The sequence below is a fragment of the Bos grunniens genome, chromosome 1, assembly GCF_055505025.1.
Source record: "Bos grunniens cultivar Pamir isolate PY7600 chromosome 1, Bosgru_T2T1.0, whole genome shotgun sequence".
Taxonomy (NCBI): domain Eukaryota; kingdom Metazoa; phylum Chordata; class Mammalia; order Artiodactyla; family Bovidae; genus Bos; species Bos grunniens.
In genome coordinates this window covers 41,975,804-41,994,947 of record NC_141165.1, presented here as the reverse complement: position 1 = coordinate 41,994,947, position 19,144 = coordinate 41,975,804, and the positions used below count along the sequence as shown (strand labels likewise).

The 19,144-nt window shown below is 36.4% G+C and overlaps 1 protein-coding gene across 1 annotated transcript in view; it reads right to left on the bottom strand.

Annotated features, from left to right (window-relative positions):
* MBNL1 (muscleblind like splicing regulator 1) overlaps positions 1-17,261 on the bottom strand; it is a 222,835-nt gene extending 205,574 nt beyond the window's left edge. Inside the window, exon 1 of the mRNA XM_086390839.1 lies at positions 17,119-17,261. The gene's annotated coding sequence lies outside the window, so the exon portion shown is untranslated. The remainder of the gene's footprint in view (positions 1-17,118) is intronic.
* Positions 17,262-19,144: the final 1,883 nt, after the last annotated feature.

Below are 19,144 nucleotides of genomic sequence, written 5' to 3'. Positions count from 1 at the left end.
TCAGCCCTGGGATTTCTTTGGAAGGAATGATGCTAAAGCTGAAACTCCAGTACTTTGGCCACCTCATGCAAAGAGTTCATTCATTGGAAAAGACCCTGATGCTGGAAGGGATTGGGGGCAGGAGGAGAAGGGGACGACAGAAGATGAGATGGCTGGATGGCATCACTGACTCGATGGACGTGAGTCTCAGTGAACTCTGGGAGTTGGTGATGGACAGGGAGGCCTGGTGTGCTGCGATTCATGGGGTCGCAAAGAGTCGGACATGACTGAGCGACTGATCTGATATATATATATATTGCAGCCATGAAATTAAAAGATACTTACTCCTTAGAAGTAAAGTTATGACCAACCTAGATAGCATATTCAAAGCAGAGACATTACTTTGCCAACAAAGGTCCGTGTAGTCAAGGCTAAAGTTTTTCCAGTGGTCATGTATGGATGTGAGAGTTGGACTGTGAAGACAGCTGAGCACCGAAGAATTGATGCTTTTGAACTGTGGTGTTGGAGAAGACTCTTGAGAGTCCATTGGAGTGCAAGGAGACCCAACCAGTGCATCCTAAAGGAGATCAGTCCTGGGATTTCTTTGGAAGGACTGATGCTAAAGCTGAAATTCCAATCCTTTGGCCACCTCAAGTGAAGAGCTGACTCATTGGAAAAGACCCTGATGCTGGGAGGGATGGGGGGCAGGAGGAGAAGGGGATGACAGAGGACGAGATGGCTGGATGGTATCACTGACTCGATGGACATGAGTTTGGGTGAACTCCAGGAGTTGGTAATGGACAGGGAGGCCTGGCGTGCTGGGATTCATGGGGTCTCAAAGAGTCAGACACGACTGAGCGACTGAACTGAACTGAACTGATATATATGTTCTAGAATACATATAGATATGTATATGCCTATATAAGAAAATATATGTATGTTTGATTATATATGTGACTTTTTAGAAATAAAAGCTCTGGCAAATGTTAGTATATTTTATGAATTCACTCACCAACTAACATGGTTAAATCATAAAGACAAATAAATAACTGGACATTTCTCATTTGAATCTCATTTGCAGGTAGTGTTATTAGTCATAATATACCATCTTTGTGAATGTGCAGTCAGCCCAAAGGACCCTCCTGGTCACACCTGGCTGGCCTCAAATGTCCTTATTTCTGCCAGAGGCTTAGCAATGAGTAATCGCTGACAGGATCTGATCCCCTCTAGCCTTCTCAGTAATTCATGTATTTTTGGATAGTGTTGAACATTCTTTTCCCTTTTCAAACTTCTCTGGACATAGGCCACCAGCTCACCAGTAACTGGGGCATTTTCACTCTTTTTGCTGTCAGCTTTCCTACCTGGTCCATGAATAGTCACTGAGCACTTGACATAATTCTGCCTTTCCTGGAATCTGAGGCTACAGGGTGAGCAACACTAGACCCCCAGCTTCTTGAAAGATACAGTCCCACTGGGGCAATAGACATGAAATAGCAAGTAATTATAATCAGGTAAGTAAACAACAGGACCTCTCTGGTAGCTCAGATGGTAAAGAATCTGCCTGTAATGCAGAAGATCTGGGTTTGATCTCTGGGCGGGAAGATCCACTGGAGAAGGGAATGGCAACCTCCTCCAGTAGTCTTGCCTGGAGAATCCCATGGACAGAGGAGCCTGGCAGGCTAGGTTCATGGGGTCACAAAGAGTCGGACACAACTGAGAGACTAACACACACAGGTAAACAGTACAAATTTGCAAAGTGTAGTGAAAGAGAAAAAAGAATGTGAACAAGTGACTCTAAATTCCAAAGACAGACAATTATTATTTTTATGACCTCCCCTTTATTTCATTGAATTCTAACATCTGGACTCATTGCCTTGTGAGAGTCATCATAGTGTATAAACTACATGTCTACACTGCTCGAATTCCTCATTTGAAAGATAGAATTCTGCTACTGTTTTTGCATGAAACAGTGACTTGACTTCTGTTAAGATGCACGGTGTCCACCACACAGCCCCTGAGGGCAAGGTTTGAAGAAATCTGTGACTTATCATTACCATTCTGCCCTTGCTCTGTTCTTTGGTGTTTATTTTCACTTGCTTCCTGGGTTTAATCTTTTAAGACTGACATCTACAGACAAAGCTAGCATTTCTCCCACACTTTCAGAGTATAGTATGTCAGCTTTTGAATTAACATATGAAAATCCACTTGTGCTATCTTTTGTTTTGTCAAAATTACAGTCTCTTTTTTTAAAATCCCTGTTCCTGATGTAAAAATTTTTTTCTATTCCTGGATATAAAAAGCAATGTGTGCTTATTTTAAATAATGTATCAAGTGCCTTTAATAGGGTTTTATTAATTCTGTTCAGATGCCATCGTAAAGATGTTTATGCATGATTATTCTAGGCTAGCAATAGAGCAGCAGTGTCTAACTCCTACCCACAGGCTTATTCCCATGCACACTATAACTTCCTTCTATGGCTTCAAGACGCCCACGTCCTGCAAAAGCACTTTCCTACCTGTCATTTAGTCTTTACAATTAAATAAAGAAAAAGGTAACTGTGTAAGAGAGGCTGGCCACTCTGAGTCTCTCTTTTCATGAAGTCTTTCTTCTCTAAAGATACTCTAAATTACAGACTTCGCCAGAACAGTTTTTCCTCTTGTGATGACTTTGAAGTCTGTTTATTCTTACAATATACTGGTAGGTCTGTGTTGGAAGAAGCTGTAAATGGTTTGTCAGGGTTCCTAAATACTTAGAATTCTACATGGGCCCTGGGAAGTGTTAACAGATTAGACTTGAACTTGTGGAAAAGGGCATATCTGGCACCAAATATCCAATTTATGGGGTGCAGACAAATTGACTATTAGGGAAAATGGAGTACTTGGATGATACTTCGCACAGTTTTGGGTATTTTTCCTTACCATGATGGAAGAAGAAGACAACTGAAGTAAGTCTGCCTCTTTTATGACTAACTTACTGGGTGACTAAAGGGAAAACACTTCGGGGTTTTTGACAACAGGTACGCACATGCCAAATATGGCACATGGGCCAGTCTCCATTGGCAAGAGTCTGGCTGCTTCCACCTTGCCCTTTTGCTTGTGTTGTTGAACACTTTTGAAGCGAGGCATACCCTTCTCTCCCCACCTCATGCAATGACCTGTGTGTGTACCACATTCTTTAGAAGAATCAGGTTAAAAAACACAGGGGTAATTTTTCAAAAAACTGTTATTCTGCCCATGACCTTGGCTCCTGTAAGATAAAGACAGTCTTTGGAGCCTGTTATTAGACTAGAGGTTCTGGACAATCTCTTCAAGTCTCAGTTTCCTGTGAACTTAAAATCCCTACCTCATAAAAATGTGCTCATGAATGACTTCATGGGAATTAACCTAACATGGATCCGGCATTTGATAACTTACAACCACTATTATTATTTTAACTGGAGAGCAATTACAAATTTAAAAATCTAGAATATTTAAAGAATAAGCTCATGTTAGACTTCAAGTCTTCAAAATATGAGGATTAGACTCAAACTACAATCTTAAGAGATTTACAGCTATTTTCTACAAGATGAAAAGACAGATTCCCTTACAGTTTTTTTGAATAGACAGGTAGGATGTAATTAAAAGGGAATCCCAGATCTTCCCTGGAATGATAAACAGGCACTTTAGAAACATCTTAATTGGCCAGTGAACAGCTTTCTTTTGTCCAACTTTCCCTACCCACTTTACAAGGAAAATCATAAGAAGGACAAGCCAAGCCAAGCAAAGGGCATCTGTCTACCACTTTAAAGAACAGTTTATGTGCACAGTTGCATGGAAACCACTTCCTTTGGAGCCATACGTGAAATTATGATTTTTTTTTTAAAAACCCAGTCAAAGCTGTTGCCACAGTACAAAAATTTAGCTGTCTACTTGCTTCTTTTAAGTAACACAAGTCAAGAGATCCTTTCAGACATAACTTCCTCTTTTTCAGATTTTATTCCTCCCTCCTGGGAAAGAAAAAAAAAAAAAAAAGCATATCTCTCAACTTCATCAGAACAAACACGCTCAGAACTCGAAGAGGAGAAAATAATGATTATATGTTGCTAAGTACTATTTAGTAACAAAGACTTGGGCCACAGGAATGATGATGTCACCCACAGAAAGAGGAACATTTACACTTTTGAAAGAGATTCTTTTCCAACACGATGGGTCACCATCAGAAGAACAAAGCCAAATAAGGCAGGAGAGTCTGCTTGGCCAGGAGAAGGCATTCTTAGTATCCAATGCTGGAGAAATTATTAGCCCCAAGTTAACTAAATAGAGTCACACCCCAAACCCACACGCCTTTTCTGTGATCCCCTCTTGAATCTAGTTCATGTCAACAAACGTGTACTACTCTATGGCAGAAATCCCATTAACTCCCACAGCAGATTTGCTTCTTGGTTAAGTTACCCAACTATAGTAAGCAACAGGTCAGAGAGTGGCTTCATGTTTCAGGACTGGTCTCTTAACATTCACACACGGTAGATAAGCATATATTTATTCTCTCACACACCAGCACTTAGAAACCACACACCATCTCACACTTTGCATTAATCCGATAACATGGTGAGTCATCATGCCCACAAATGTATGTGATAGGATGGAGTGCATTGCTTAAGTAGCATGTAAGTCATTTGCACCCTCCACACTTCCCAATACTGGTAGCATAATGATTTTCTACTTAGGTACTGTCAGGAGCATGTAAAAGTTAGCTTCTAACTCCTACAATATCATGTCTGCCTGCCTTGGGGAAATTATCATTGTGTTCCCCTCCACACCACCCATGGCCAATCTTCTAGCACACACTCAGACCAAGGTCACAGTAGATTTTTTTTTTTCTGCTTAGACTCTTAACCCAAATCAGATATAGAAACAGCCATACTAGTTGCAATTCACTTTTTAAGTATAGGGGGAAGCCATTTGCTCCTAGATATTGAGTCTGCTTACTCCATTTTTTAAAAAAAATAATATATCTTTCTCAGTAAATTAGCTTATATTCCCTTTCCAAATCATACCCCACCTCCAAACTCCCTCAAAAAGTTTTTAATAATAATATTAATAATAATAATAAGTGTTATTTAATTGGGTCATTTAAAGCTCTTGAGATAAGAAAAATAAATCAGAGGGAATTCATAATTACCATGGAAAATGCAATGTATAAGTTACTGCTACTTATAAGAGGAACAGGTTGATATTGCTAGGGTCCCTATGATCACTGACATTGAGATTTAGGAAGAATAAACAAAGGAACATCTGTTGTCTCTAGAGACTCTAATGTAGCCTTTTCTCTAGTCTTTTCTGCTTCATATCAATGCAGAAATGAAGTGCCTTATGACCCCATTACCAGACATCAGTGAATTTATTTTCAGTGGCCATGATTGGGGTCAATTAATCCACAGCAATTTTGCTGAAAAATCTCAAGTTGATAAATTTAAATTATATTTGAGACCTTTTCACTTTTATCAAACTCACACCTATTATGGAAATAAAAAGGCAAGAAAATGTAGTTAACCTCTGAAGGTAAAACTGAGCTTATCTGAAATTTATATAAATATAATAATTTAATCTCCTAAAAAAACTTTTGACCTATGTAGCAATTCCTGCTTCGCTTCAAACAACAGTTTACTCCCTGGCCTGTGTTAAACACAGATAATGAATGAGTCATTCATTGTATTCCTCCACCCCATCCACATATGCACACATCCTTGCAAATATTTGCTCACTTTGGACAACTCTTTTCCTTGACTTCCAACATAGGTGACCTGGCCCTTTGTCAACCTCACCTCCTTAGTTTTATGCCCCATTTCCCTCAAAGGACCAGACTCCTCCTTTCTACTTCTCAGATGTGCTAAGCTCATTCCTGTCTCTGCACTTGCCCCTCAATCTTCCCAGGTCACTCTTCCCTGAATCCATGGTGCCTTAGTCTTTTCAGCACTCAGGTCTTAGCTTAAGTATTACACTTTCAGAGAGGCCACCTCGGGAGGCCAGCTGTCTTTCTGTCCTTCTGCTTTGCTGAATTTTCTTCATGCTGCTATCATTATCTGAAATTCCCTTTTAAAAAATTTACTTGTCTACTGGTGTACTCATTGTCTTTCCCCACTAGACTAGAAGTTCAGCTCCTGGAGGGTGGAAACTTGGTCTTGTCCACTCTTCAAATGAAAACAGTCTTCTCACAAGAATTAAACTCTTCTCCTCACATAACCCACTTCCTGAGAAGAACCACAAAGTCAGGGACACCAAATACCTCCTGTGGTGAGGCCATAAAATGGGAAAAATTACAATATTAAATTCATTTTTATAAATCATAATTCATAAAATATTAATATTTTTAGTTCTTTGAAATTAGAACGTTTTAGTTCTTTGTAATTTCCCCTAAATTTATTGTCTTTTTCATGTAATAAAATGTGGATGATTCAATTTTAAAGTTGCTTCTTTTACTAAGCCTTGTGCCATCACTTCACCCAGGAGTATAGCTTTAGATTATTTTGATGTCTTGGGTGATACCTTATATTTTTCACATTGTGTCTCAAAATCCATTTCTTTAATATTTCCTCTATTAGATGGTAAGATTTCCAAGGCAGGGGTTGTACCATGTAAATCTATAAATTTCTAATAGCATCTAAACCACAGCTTTCCCTATCTTGTTTCTCAATAAATAAATAGTAGAAGCAATATAATACGATGATAAAAATCCAGCAAGATCAGTTATGTTACCATTATCAAGTTAGCTCTCTCTGAACCTCTCTCCCTTTTTCTCTTAAATCTGTAAAATAGTACATATTTCACAGGGTTGGTGAGGTATTAAATTACTCATGGGAAGCTTTTGACATACAATAATATTTTTAAATGGTATTAAAAAATAGTTCTAAAAAGTGACATACCATGTCACATGCAATGGTACTAAAAACTGATGCTAAAAATATAATAAAGCTATTATCATCATCATCACCACTATTCTTTGGGGCCTAAAAGTCTCAAGAACCAAGTTGTATGTTTATAACTTTAATCTTGACATTTTCCACAGACCAAAACCAAAACCAAACAAAAGTCAAAAACAATTTTCCTAGAGCAGCTTTATAATCTACTTTGAGATCTAAAATAGATCCAGAAAACATTTGCAAAATATGTGAACTATATGCATAGCCATGAGGGTGATTCATCAGGAAAGGATTCTGGAAGGAGATTGCTTTATATCTGGCTTGAAGAAAGCAATGAACCCTAACTGCAAAGATGAACATGCATGCTAAGCTGCTTCAGTCATGTGCAACTCTTTGCCACCCTATGGACTGTAGCCCACCAGGATCTTCTCTCCATGGGACTTCCCAAGCAAGAATACTGGAGTGGGTTCTTTCTGCAGGGATCTTCCAGAGCCAGGGATCGAACCCACATTTCTCATATCTCCTGCATTGGTAGGGGGTTCTTTACTACTAGCGCCACCTGGTAAGCCCAAAGAAGAATGGACAGGTGTTTTTCTTGGTGTTGAGGACAGGGACAGAAAAAGTGTAGAAGCAGTGAGGCAGCAATGCACAGAGATTGCCCCTCCATATTCTAAGAGGCTAGTGGCAGCCACTATGAACTCATCTCTTTTCAGCTCAGTGGAAAAAAGCCAACACACACCAAAAAGAGAACTTCTTGGTCCATTTGTTGTCTCCAGGGACCACTTTTTGGTTTCAGTTCCTTTCACTCAGTGGTAACAGAAGTATCCCCACCTGACAACTGCATGACAGTTTAGAGTCCTACCATAACCATGGCCTCTTCCAGACCGCCTTGGGAGATAGCTGTTATTTTCATTATGCCTGTTTTATTTGTACATGAGGCTTAGAAATGTTGAAACATTTTGCTTAATAATTTATTTTAGCACCTACTATATTCCATGCAGTGTTTGAGATACTATGGATATAACATGAACAAAACAGACCAAATCCCTGCCCTCATGGAACTTATATTCTAATGGGAGGAATGGACAGTAAATAATTGAGTAAAAAAAAAAAAAACTAAAATGTTATTTAGTATTAAATATCACTGGGATGGAGAAGGCAATGGCACCCCACTCCAGTACTCTTGCCTGGAAAATCCCATGCATGGAGGAGCCTGGTAGGCTGCAGTCCATGGGGTCGCTAAGAGTCGGACATGACTAGGCGACTTCACTTTCACTTTTTACTTCCATGCATTGGAGAAGGAAATGGCAACCCACTCCAGTGTTCTTGCCTGGAGAATCCCAGGGACGGCCGTCTATGGGGTCACACAGAGTCCGACACGACTGAAGTGACTTAGCATAGCATAGCATAGCATCATTAGGATACACACACATAAGTATGCATACACACACACACACACACACACATACTGCTATGTATAAAATAGGGCTTCCTTGGTGGCTTAGTGGTAAAGAATCTGCCTGCCAGTGCAGGAGATACAGGTTTGATCCTTGAGTCAGGAAGAACCCCTGGAGAAGGAAAGGGCAACCCATTCTAGTATTCTTGCCTGGGAAATCCTGTGAATAGAGAAGCCTGGTGGGCTACAGTCCATGGAGTCGCAAAGAGTTGGACACAACTTAGCAACTGAGCGTGCCTGAGCAGGCATGTATAAAATAAGTAACTAATGAGAACCTACTGTGTAGCACAGGGAGCTCTACTCAGTGCCCTGTGATGACCCAGATGGGAAGGAAATCTGGAAATGAGGGGATATGTGTGTGCATATGGCTGATTCACTTTGCTGTACAGTGGAGGATAGCACAGCAATGAGGGGCAACTATACTCCAATAAAATTTTTATTAAAAAGTGAAAAAAAATTAAAGAAAATTAAAAGACAGAGAATGACTGGAGTAGGAACTCTACAATAAAATAGTTGGTGATGGAAGACATCTTTTTGGAGGAACATTTGAGCAGAGATCTGAATAAAGAATGCTTGTGTCTTTATTAAAGAATGTGTGGGAAGAGCTTGCTAAGAAAAGAGAAGGAAAAGTACGTGCAAAGTTAAGATACTCTAGGAGCAAAATAACGAGTGGAGTCAGAACATAGTGAATGAAAGGAAGACAGAGCGGATTTGAAGGCGAAGACGTAGGTAGATGGAGAGTCAGAGCATAGTGAATGAAGGGAAGACAGAGAGGATTTGAGGGCAAAGATGTAGGTAGAGGACAAGACATGAAGAATTTGAATTTTATCATACTTAAAATAGGAAGCCACTGAAGAATTTCAAGCATCGAGTTATATGATTTGGTTTATGTTTTAAAGAGTCACGCTGGCACTGGGATGCATGAGTAGAAAAAGAGAGATTTCTTAGGAGGATACAACAAGTACACAGACAGTGTCTCACATGATACTCAAGATGGCGGAAGGGGTGAGCCTGATCAGTGTTTTGATATATTTTGGAAAAATATATTTAATAGACTTGCTCATAACTAGGGTGTAAATGAAGCAAAGAGAAAAATTAGTGATGCTTTTGACCTACATAACTAAGTATAAGATGGTGCCATTTACTGAGCAAAGAAGATTGGAGATGGAGAAATGAAAAGTAGTGGATAAGTAGAATTTTTTTTCTTTTTGGACATGTTGACTTTGACGTAACTGTTAACATCTGAGTGAAGAGCTTTAACAATAAGTTTGAGGTATGAACCCAGAAGTTGGCAGATGTTAAGGAGGTATGGATTTTTAAAAATTGAACTGTATGAGACTAGATATTTGGAGAGGGAAGACAAGTAACTTATCTAAGATCCACAGTCAGCAAGTGACAATTGAAATTGAAAATGAATCTTTTGACATCAACCCACTTTCTCTTGTTACCGCAAATATTAGGATGTATTCATAGTTATAAGCAACTGGAGTAGAATATGGGGGAGGTCTGGGAACAGGAACATTCTAGAATAACTTATATGGAAGGATGAGAATTTTTTTTCAGTGCTTATGGACTATGAAAATTTATGGTTACTTCTTATCTTACTTTCCTTATCTAATTATTTGTTGTAAATAAGATGATATTTGCACAATTAACTTTTAAAAAATCTCTGGAATGATAAACACATAAGGTTGGCCAAGTACCACAGATATTTATCTCCTTTCTCATTTGAAATGGTCATTTTCTGGAATATTCAAGAAAGTAACTGAATTTAGACCAGATGTAGACTGCATAAAGTGAAGAGGAACTAAAAAGCCTCTTGATGAAAGTGAAAGTGGAGAGTGAAAAAGTTGGCTTAAAGCTCAACATTCAGAAAATGAAGATCATGGCATCTGGCCCCATCACTTCATGGGAAATAGACAGGAAACAGTGGAAACAGTGTCAGATTTTATTTTTTTAGGTTCCAAAATCACTGCAGATGGTGACTGCGGCCATGAAATTAAAAGATGCTTACTCCTTGGAAGGAAAGTTATGACCAACCTAGATAGAATATTAAAAAACAGAGACATTACTCTGTAAACAAAGGTCTGTCTAGTCAAGGCTATGGTTTTTCAGGGGTCATGTATGGATGTGAGAGTTGGACTGTGAAGAAAGCTGAGTGCCAAAGAATTGATGCTTTTGAACTGTGGTGTTGGAGAAGACTCTTGAGAGTCCCTTGGACTGCAAGGAGATCCAACCAGTCCATTCTGAAGGAGATCAGCCCTGGGATTTCTTTGGAAGGAATGATGCTAAAGCTGAAACTCCAGTACTTTGGCCCCATGTGAAGAGTTGACTAATTGGAAAAGACCCTGATGCTGGGAGGGATTGGGGGCAGGAGGAGAAGGGGACGACAGAGGATGAGATGGCTGGATGATATCACCAACTCGATGGACGTGAGTTTGAGTGAACTCTGGGAGTTGGTGATGGACAGGGAGGCCTGGTGTGCTGCAGTTCATGGGGTCACAAAGAGTTGGACACAACTGAGCGACTGAACTGAGCTGAACTGAGACTGTGTAAAATTGAAATATAAAGGAAAAGTTCAACTAGTAATTCAAACAAGTATTTCTGAATTGTGTCATAAAATTTCAATTAGGTTGTATCAGGTTTGTTTAACAGAATTGGTCGCAAGCAAGTAGCAATTCCTCTTCATGACTTAAAAAAGATTAAATTAATTAAGAAAAAAAATTAAAGCAATAATAATGCAAAGGAGAAAAATCTTAAAGCCAGAAACAAATGGAAACAAATAATCTAATTGTATTTTAAGTAAATATTATGATAACCTGAATAAAAAAAAAAAAGAAGAAAGAGTGAGGGATGGAGTGAGAGAGGAAGGAAGGAAAGTGTATTCATCTAATAATTTACAACTACAGTATTTGGTGGGGTATGAGTGTTGTGGAGAGAAGTGCACACAAACTCTGCCCTCTATTTCAGTAGATTTGCTTATTGTAGTAGCAGTTTGGGTAAAGCAATTTAAAGATTATTTTAGATGTATCATGCTGCTGCTGCTAAGTCACTTCAGTCGTGTTCGACTCTGTGTGACCCCATAGACGGCAGCCCACCAGGCTCCCCTGTCCCTGGGATTCTCCAGGCAAGAAAACTGGAGTGGCTTGCCATTTCCTTCTCTAATGCATGAAAGTGAAAAGTGTAAGTGAAGTCGCTCAGTCCTGTCCGACTCTTAGCGACCCCATGGACTGCAGCCTACCAGGCTCCTCTGCCCATGGGATTTTCCAGGCAAGAGTACTGGAGTGGGGTGCCATTGCCATCTCCATTAAATGTATCATAAAATTGAGCAAATGAGTAAGCATATTGATATTGTTAGGATCCAGGGCTCACAATGCAGAAGAAGGAGCACAAAAATATGGAATTGTGGAGGGCAAGAAAGAACCCTCTAGGAATAGATTAGAATTAGAGCTATCAGATGAACTCATGATGTCTAAAACAGAGGTGTGTCTATATAAATTTTTTTTCATGAATGCCTATGATTTGTGAATGCATATTTGTGTGTTTATGTCTATGTATGTATATGCAATAATATATTTCTCCAGAAAGAGTCAAGAAGCAAAGATATGGCAGTGGCAGTGAGTATACTAAACTCCCAAATCTTAGCTTCTAACACTATTCCCCACTAAAGGAAATGAGAAATGAATGATTTCAGGGGTGATACAGGATGGGTACTAGAACATCTTATTCAGAAGAGTAAGAGAATACTTACTCGAATGATGAGGGCATGTTGCAAGGCATCAGAAGTCAGAAAGAGAGGGCTTCATTGGCTAAATGTGGACCATTTGAGCACCAAAATTATTAAGGTGGCAATAGCCATTGAAAATACAGAAATCCATGAGTTCACACCAGTGACAGATAAACATAAATTAATAATCAAATAAGTGGGAGGAAAGAGAGTTCTTTTGCTTACAGTAGAATGTGCAAGACTGATGCAAATGTTCAGGAAGTGCTGGAGTTGAAAAATCATCATTTGGAAACCATTTTAGTACAGATTGCATCAGATAGCACTGGTTAATGCTAAACCGACACGCGGAGCCGTCCTTATAAAATGGAGAAATTAGGCAACACCTTGATTAGATAGCCAAAATTAACACTCTCCATGTGGCATAGATGAGCATCACATGCCTCTAGATGTTGATTGCACCTGTATGTGCCGTATTCTAGCAGAAAATGCATAACCACAAGGTAATCATGAAAAAATGTCAAATATATAAAATGAGGAACTGTTAAAAAGAAAAGAAAAAAAAAGTATGTGGATAAACTGTATTCTTTAAAATCTGCAACTCCATACAAAGAAATGTTGTTGAAAGGCTCCAAATTAAGGAAGGCTAAGGAGATACTACAACTAAATGTGATATGTGACATTAGAGTGAATTCTTTACTGGAAGGAGAAATATCATAAAAGTTATTATTAGATAAACAGTAAAGTTAAAATATGGACAAATATGAGATTAAAATATTATATCCATGTAAATTTGTGAAGTAGATAATTATATGTAACTGCTAAATAAGAAACTATTTTTAGTCATTACACAGTGAAGTAAAGGGCCATGGTGTTTGTAACTTGCCCTCAAGTGGTTCAGAAAGAAAAAAAAAAAATAGACATAGAAAGATGGAAAGAATGAGAACAAATTATAAGTAAATGAGGTAAAATATTAAGATTAAGTAAACCTGGGTAAGGGAATAAGAGAGTTCCGTATACTGCTTTTATTTTTATAACATTTTTTGAGCTTGAATTTATTTCTAAATAAATACATTTTAAGTAAATGAAATATAACAAGCATATCTAGTGAGCATTTTGAAAAATCCATTGCCATAAGATATGTGATTTTATCTTACTGAGAAAGCCGCCTAATTGCACTGAGAATGTTTTTATCCCTTCTCTAATTCAGATTTGTTCACTAGCACAGGAAAAGAATAAATGCATCTGCTTAAATTTTTTCTTATGAAAAGTGAAACTAAATTTAACTAAGGTATACTTAAAGAAAAATTCTACTATTTTTTTTTTCAGAATCTGAAGAAACTGGTGATGTTTTTGAAGATCATATTACCACTTATATCGAAAAGAAGAATTCTGAGAATGTGGTGACAACTACATACATAAAAAACTAAAAGCTTACAATGAAATATCTGTAAAGTAGAATATTTTTCTTTAAATTTGGATTTTAAAATACAAATTTAGCGTTTTCCTCAATAATACTGAAACATTAAAACTTATTTCTTGTATATATACAGAATAATGAAAAAATAAAACTGGAAGCAATTTGGAAAACATCAAATATAACTGCCTGATTTTAGTTCATGTAAAATAATAAAAATTATCAGTGATGTCAGGTAAGTGTTGGAAATACAACAACAATGCTCAAATAACAAATAATTTGCATTTTAAATATTTAAAAAATTAGCACTGTTTTTAAAAAATTTATTGGAGTAATAGTTGACTTACAATAAATTAGTGGTGTTTTATTTTCTACACTGCAGTGCAGACGTGTACAGTCGACTGCATTTAATATATCGTTTTAAGTGGGAGTGTTCAGAAATATAAAAGGGCTTGCCCTTATTCTTTATATTTGCAGATATATACTTTCTTGTATGGAAATGAGATACACATTCTATCTCACAGACAAAATATACTGAGTATATTTTTGGGAAATACACAGTGCATATTTTTGGGAAATCAAGAATTTTCCAATTTATTTAACACATAGTTTTATTAGCAAAATAAATATGAATGCACTACATCTGATGCTTATCTGGAAATCATATGTGTTAAAAATAAATAGAAGATCAACAGATGTAGGTGGATACAAATTTGCTTTTAAAAGGCTGAAAGACTCACAATACCTAGTTTTAGAGAATTTTTGTTTCTGAATTTAAAACATGCCATCCTTCTTAGTTTGCACTTAAACCATAACCTCTTTCAGGCAACAAGCTTTCTTGTGTCTATTTTTCTTTTTTTTTTTTTTTGCAAATGGGGAAATGGCCCAAAGAAGGGAAAGCAAAACAAACAACAAAGAAATATTTCTGTATTTCAAAAGACCTTTTGGAAATCCAGTTGTCTATATCAGAAACAAATAATGTTGTTTCAAAGTAAAGTTATTATATGAAAGATGATATATTCGTCAGGGTGGGATAGAGTCTTCTGTTAGCAAGTCATTCTCTTCTACAGGTGGGCAGTTTTGGGAAGTTCATACTGTGAAAGAGAGATATAGCCAGGGAGTTATGAGATTAGCTGGATCAACCCTGGGTCTCAATCAACTGACAGGTCCTCAGCAATATCACCCACAGGTCACATAGTCAACTGTGTCTTATTAAGACAGATATAAAATTTCACAATGCCATACAGCAGTCATTTAGTTTTAACTTTTATTAGACTCAGTGAAAATCGATGCCTTATATAGTATGTCACATGAATATAATTCTAATGAAACATAGTAAAATATGTGTCTATAGTTCAAAAGTCAAAATTTATGTTTCCCAGCAATAAATTATTTACATTATGGTATCTACTTTCACTTAAAAATTTTGGATGTGGTTGTTCATTGGTCAGTTGCCAAGTCATGTCCAATTCTTTGCGACTTTGGATGTGGGGGCAAAGTCTAAATGTTTTATGTAATGACAGTGTGTGAAATAAAAAGTCTATGTAATAGAAATTCCTTGGTGGCCCAATGGCTAGGACTCCATGCTCCCAATGCAGGGGACCCTGGGTTCAATCCCTGGTCAGAGAATTAGATCCCACATGCCACAACTAAAAAAAAAAAAAGATCCCATGTGCTGAAACTAAGAGCCAGCGCAATCTAAATAAACAAATATTTTTTTAAAAGTTAATGAAAAAAAAGCCTATGCAATGCATCCAGCTGTTTTCCTAACAATACCAGGAATATCCCATTCAACTATCTACATGACTTATGCAAACACAGCCAGATAGGCACTGATTTTTTTTCTGTAGGTATAATTTTCTCAAAGGCAGAAAATATTCTAAGCTTATTTTCCATAATCTAGGACTAGGCTGTTCGTTCAGAGACGTTAATAATTCTCAACAACAACAACATCAACACATCTGTCTTACTAGCAAGATAGCATTTTCTCTACTTATTTAGCCTTTATTTGCGTTCTGAATTACAGCAGTGATCAATTTAGATTCTAATTTCCTTGGATTATGTTTTCTCTTTGTTGTCATCAGTTATTCAGTGTAACACCGCACTATGTATAGCATACACATAGCACATAATAGTTCATGATGTCAAAATATCTCATACTTAAAATTCTGGACATTTAAAAATATTTCCATCATTTTTTTTGAATAAAGAAGGGCATCAAAAATGATATTGTTGCAAATAACATAATGAAATTCTATGGAAGTAGTTGTATTTAATTGATATGTGATACATAAAGATGAAGGTGTATAATTTTAATGGTTTTCTCACAACTATCAGCTTAATTTTAAAATGTTAATTAGTTAAGATTTTCAAACTTTAGTCAACAGTTTACTTCCTGAATTTATAACACTATCAATCTGTTTTTATTTCTTTTTTTTTTCCTCCTTATAATCAAAAAACAGCAACTCTTGTTACAACACTTGACATGAAAATAGTTTTTTTAAAAAAGCTTTTTTCCAGGTAGTGTAGAACCAGTATGACAGTACTGTTTACCAAAATAGTAAAAATTAAATCCGTTAATTGATTGAACAATGTAGACTTTCTCTTTTGGAAGCCATGCTATTATTGTAACTGAAAAAGCAAACCAAGTCAAGTAAGCGTTTGCATTATTATTTGAATATATATATATATGTTATATATGTGTGTGTCTAAGTGCATTTTTCTTTTCAAAGATGTATTGAGATAAATTGTAATGATTTTGGCCAAAGTCATGGAAACCAACTGCTTTTAAAAGGAAGATTTAAAAATTGTTGTATAAAGAATACAATTGTATTAAAAACACTTAATTCATGTTAATATGTATAAACATTACTCTAATTGGGACAAACAATTGGAAAAAATTACATTGTATTTAGATTACTTTAGAATTTCCTAGTGAGATCAGTTTCAGCTTAGTTTGATCTCCAATTACAAATCCAAATGGTCTTTGTTTTAGTTCTTGCTCTGTTGTTAAGCATTAAACTGTAAACTGATCTTAAGACAAACATGAATTCATTTTTCTAGATCATATCATATACGCTACAAATTGCTTTTCTAAAGTATTTAAATATCACTGTAATGTGATGATATGAAAAATAACACTGAAATGTCCTTTTAAAATAATACATTTTCACAGTGAGTAAACAAATGCAAGAATATCTTTTCCCCAGAAAATGTTCAACTAATAATATGCAAAATTAACAAACCAATATATGTAGGAGAATTTACAAACGTTAAGAATTTACAAACGTTAAGAATTTACTGGAGCTGGGAAAGAAAAAAGTTCTCAAAATTTATCATTAATATAAAAATTCTTTTAGTGTAAGTTGTGTACAAACTTACGAAGAAAGAGTATGTTTAACTTTGCAATTAAAATAATTTAATGGTCAATGAGAACCTTTAAAATTTCCAGCTTTTTAAAGATTGTATGAAGTTGAGACATTGTAAATTTGCTAAGCATTTTCATTTGAAATATTGACTACTTACTTGAGAGAGATATCCGGTTTAATTTAACTTACTTTGTAATCTGGCCAGTATTTAAATTGTTGTTCTATAAGTAACAACCCAAATAAAATGAAAAATAATAAGTAATACTTTCTTCTTACCTCTATATCTTATTTACACTTGCTTGTTGGGCTGCTTAGAGAATTAAATTAAACTAACAGCACCTCAAAGAACTCTGTTCTCTGCTCTGCTCTCTTCTCTAGACAAATTTTTTTTTTCCCCCTCTGCAAAGTGATAGTCTACTGAAAGAGGAAGTTGTGAAACACCACAGTCATTATGCTTTATAAATTCTACAGAGAACAGAAAATTATTCACAAAGCTTACACTTGAAATCATGGTAACAGCCTATAATTTGTGGGTATACATACAAAATTAATGTATATAGTTATATATGTAAGCAAATTTTAGAAAAATTATAGAAATTTATACTTAAGTAATGTTCATTTATATGAGGAAACATCTCCTCTGTGGTTAAATGATAATCATAGAAAAAGAGAAAATATTGCTCTATGTGGAAGACATTGTCAAGCTGATATATGAGGAATAAACTTGCTTTTTCATAAGGCTAATTAATGTAAAGTCTTTGGAGTATGACCTAAATGCTAACCTGACTACAGACATTTTGTAAAAACAAAAAAACTTCAGTAAATGGGCATGTTCCTGGAATCTGAATAGTGGTTTTTTTACCTAAAAGTTTTAAACTTCCTTTCCCATGAATAGTTGCCTGTTTCATATAGATAAAGCATTGCAAAACTGAAACTGTTCCTTATTCATGAGCTATGATCTCTCTCAACTTCCGCCACAAGAATAAAAAACAGGTGCAGATTCTGCAATGCTGAGCATTTAACTGGTTAATTTTCTAAGAAGATAGGGCATTAATTAAAAATATCTATGGGACAGTAGGGACAATATTTGAAAAAGGACATAAAAACAGTTGGGCAACACATATACTATCTCTAACTTCAAATAAAAGGAAATACTTATGTATATACTTCTCCCAGGTTACTGGATCATAGAAGCAAATGGGTAGCTGCAATTTTTATGTGGCAGTCCTTCCCACCCTCCCTTGCTGGTTGGGGAAGAGATAGGGGGTGGATTGCAAGAATAATTAAGTAATTATGCAAACCTCCACACGTTGCAAGAACTGCTTTCTGAACTTTAGAAACTACCATACTCTCAAGGTATCACACACTGCTTTACTTAACCTTATTTTCAAAGAGCCAATAAAAAGTAATTAGGGGATGATTAAAAATGGAAACATTTTCCATTTCACCTAAAGTCATACTTAATGTGAATTTGCAGTAAGTGAAAATAAATGAATACACAACACTAAGAAAGCTCCCTCCCCCGCCCCCCAACACTGAAATCAAACCAAATAAAAACTCCACCATAGAGTCACCAATATGAAATTTGATTAAAAAAGTGAGATACTTATAGAAAAACTTTGAAGAAAAAGTTATTGATGTGATTAACATTGCTTAGATTCTATGTGTTTTGAGAGACTTTATAATTACTATATGTGAGTATTATTATAAAACATTAAGCCCATCTGTTGCTCAAAGACCCAGGTTTACTCCTGGAAGCACAGTGCTCAGTATCTCTGGATGATTTTAATGTGCTAGCTCAATATTTGTGTCCCTTTTACCTGGGTGGTAGATGTATATCACTATTTCTCTAAAAATCCTTTCTAGGCTGGTGAATATGTTCAAGGTTCCCCCATCTCAAAAAATCTCTGACTTTACTGCCCTATTACTTTTCTTTTTGAAAATGTTGTCACCATTGACTTCTTTCAATTATTTAAAATTTGAAAAAAATTATTTAATTTTGGCTGCACTGGGTCTTTTTTTGCTTTGTGCAGGCTTTCTCTAGTTATAGAGAGTTGGGGCTACTCTGTAGTTGCAGTGTATGGGCTTCTCATTGCAGTGACTTCTCTTGTTGCAGAGCACGGGCTCTAGGACTCACAGGCTTCAGTAGTCGCAGCACATGGGCTAAGTAGTTGTGGGTCATGAGCTTAGTTGCTCTGCAGCATGTGAAATCTTCCTGGACCAGGGATGGAACCCATGTCCCTTGCACTGGCAGGCAGATTCTTATCCACTGTCACAGGGAAGTCCTACTTTTGTCATTTTT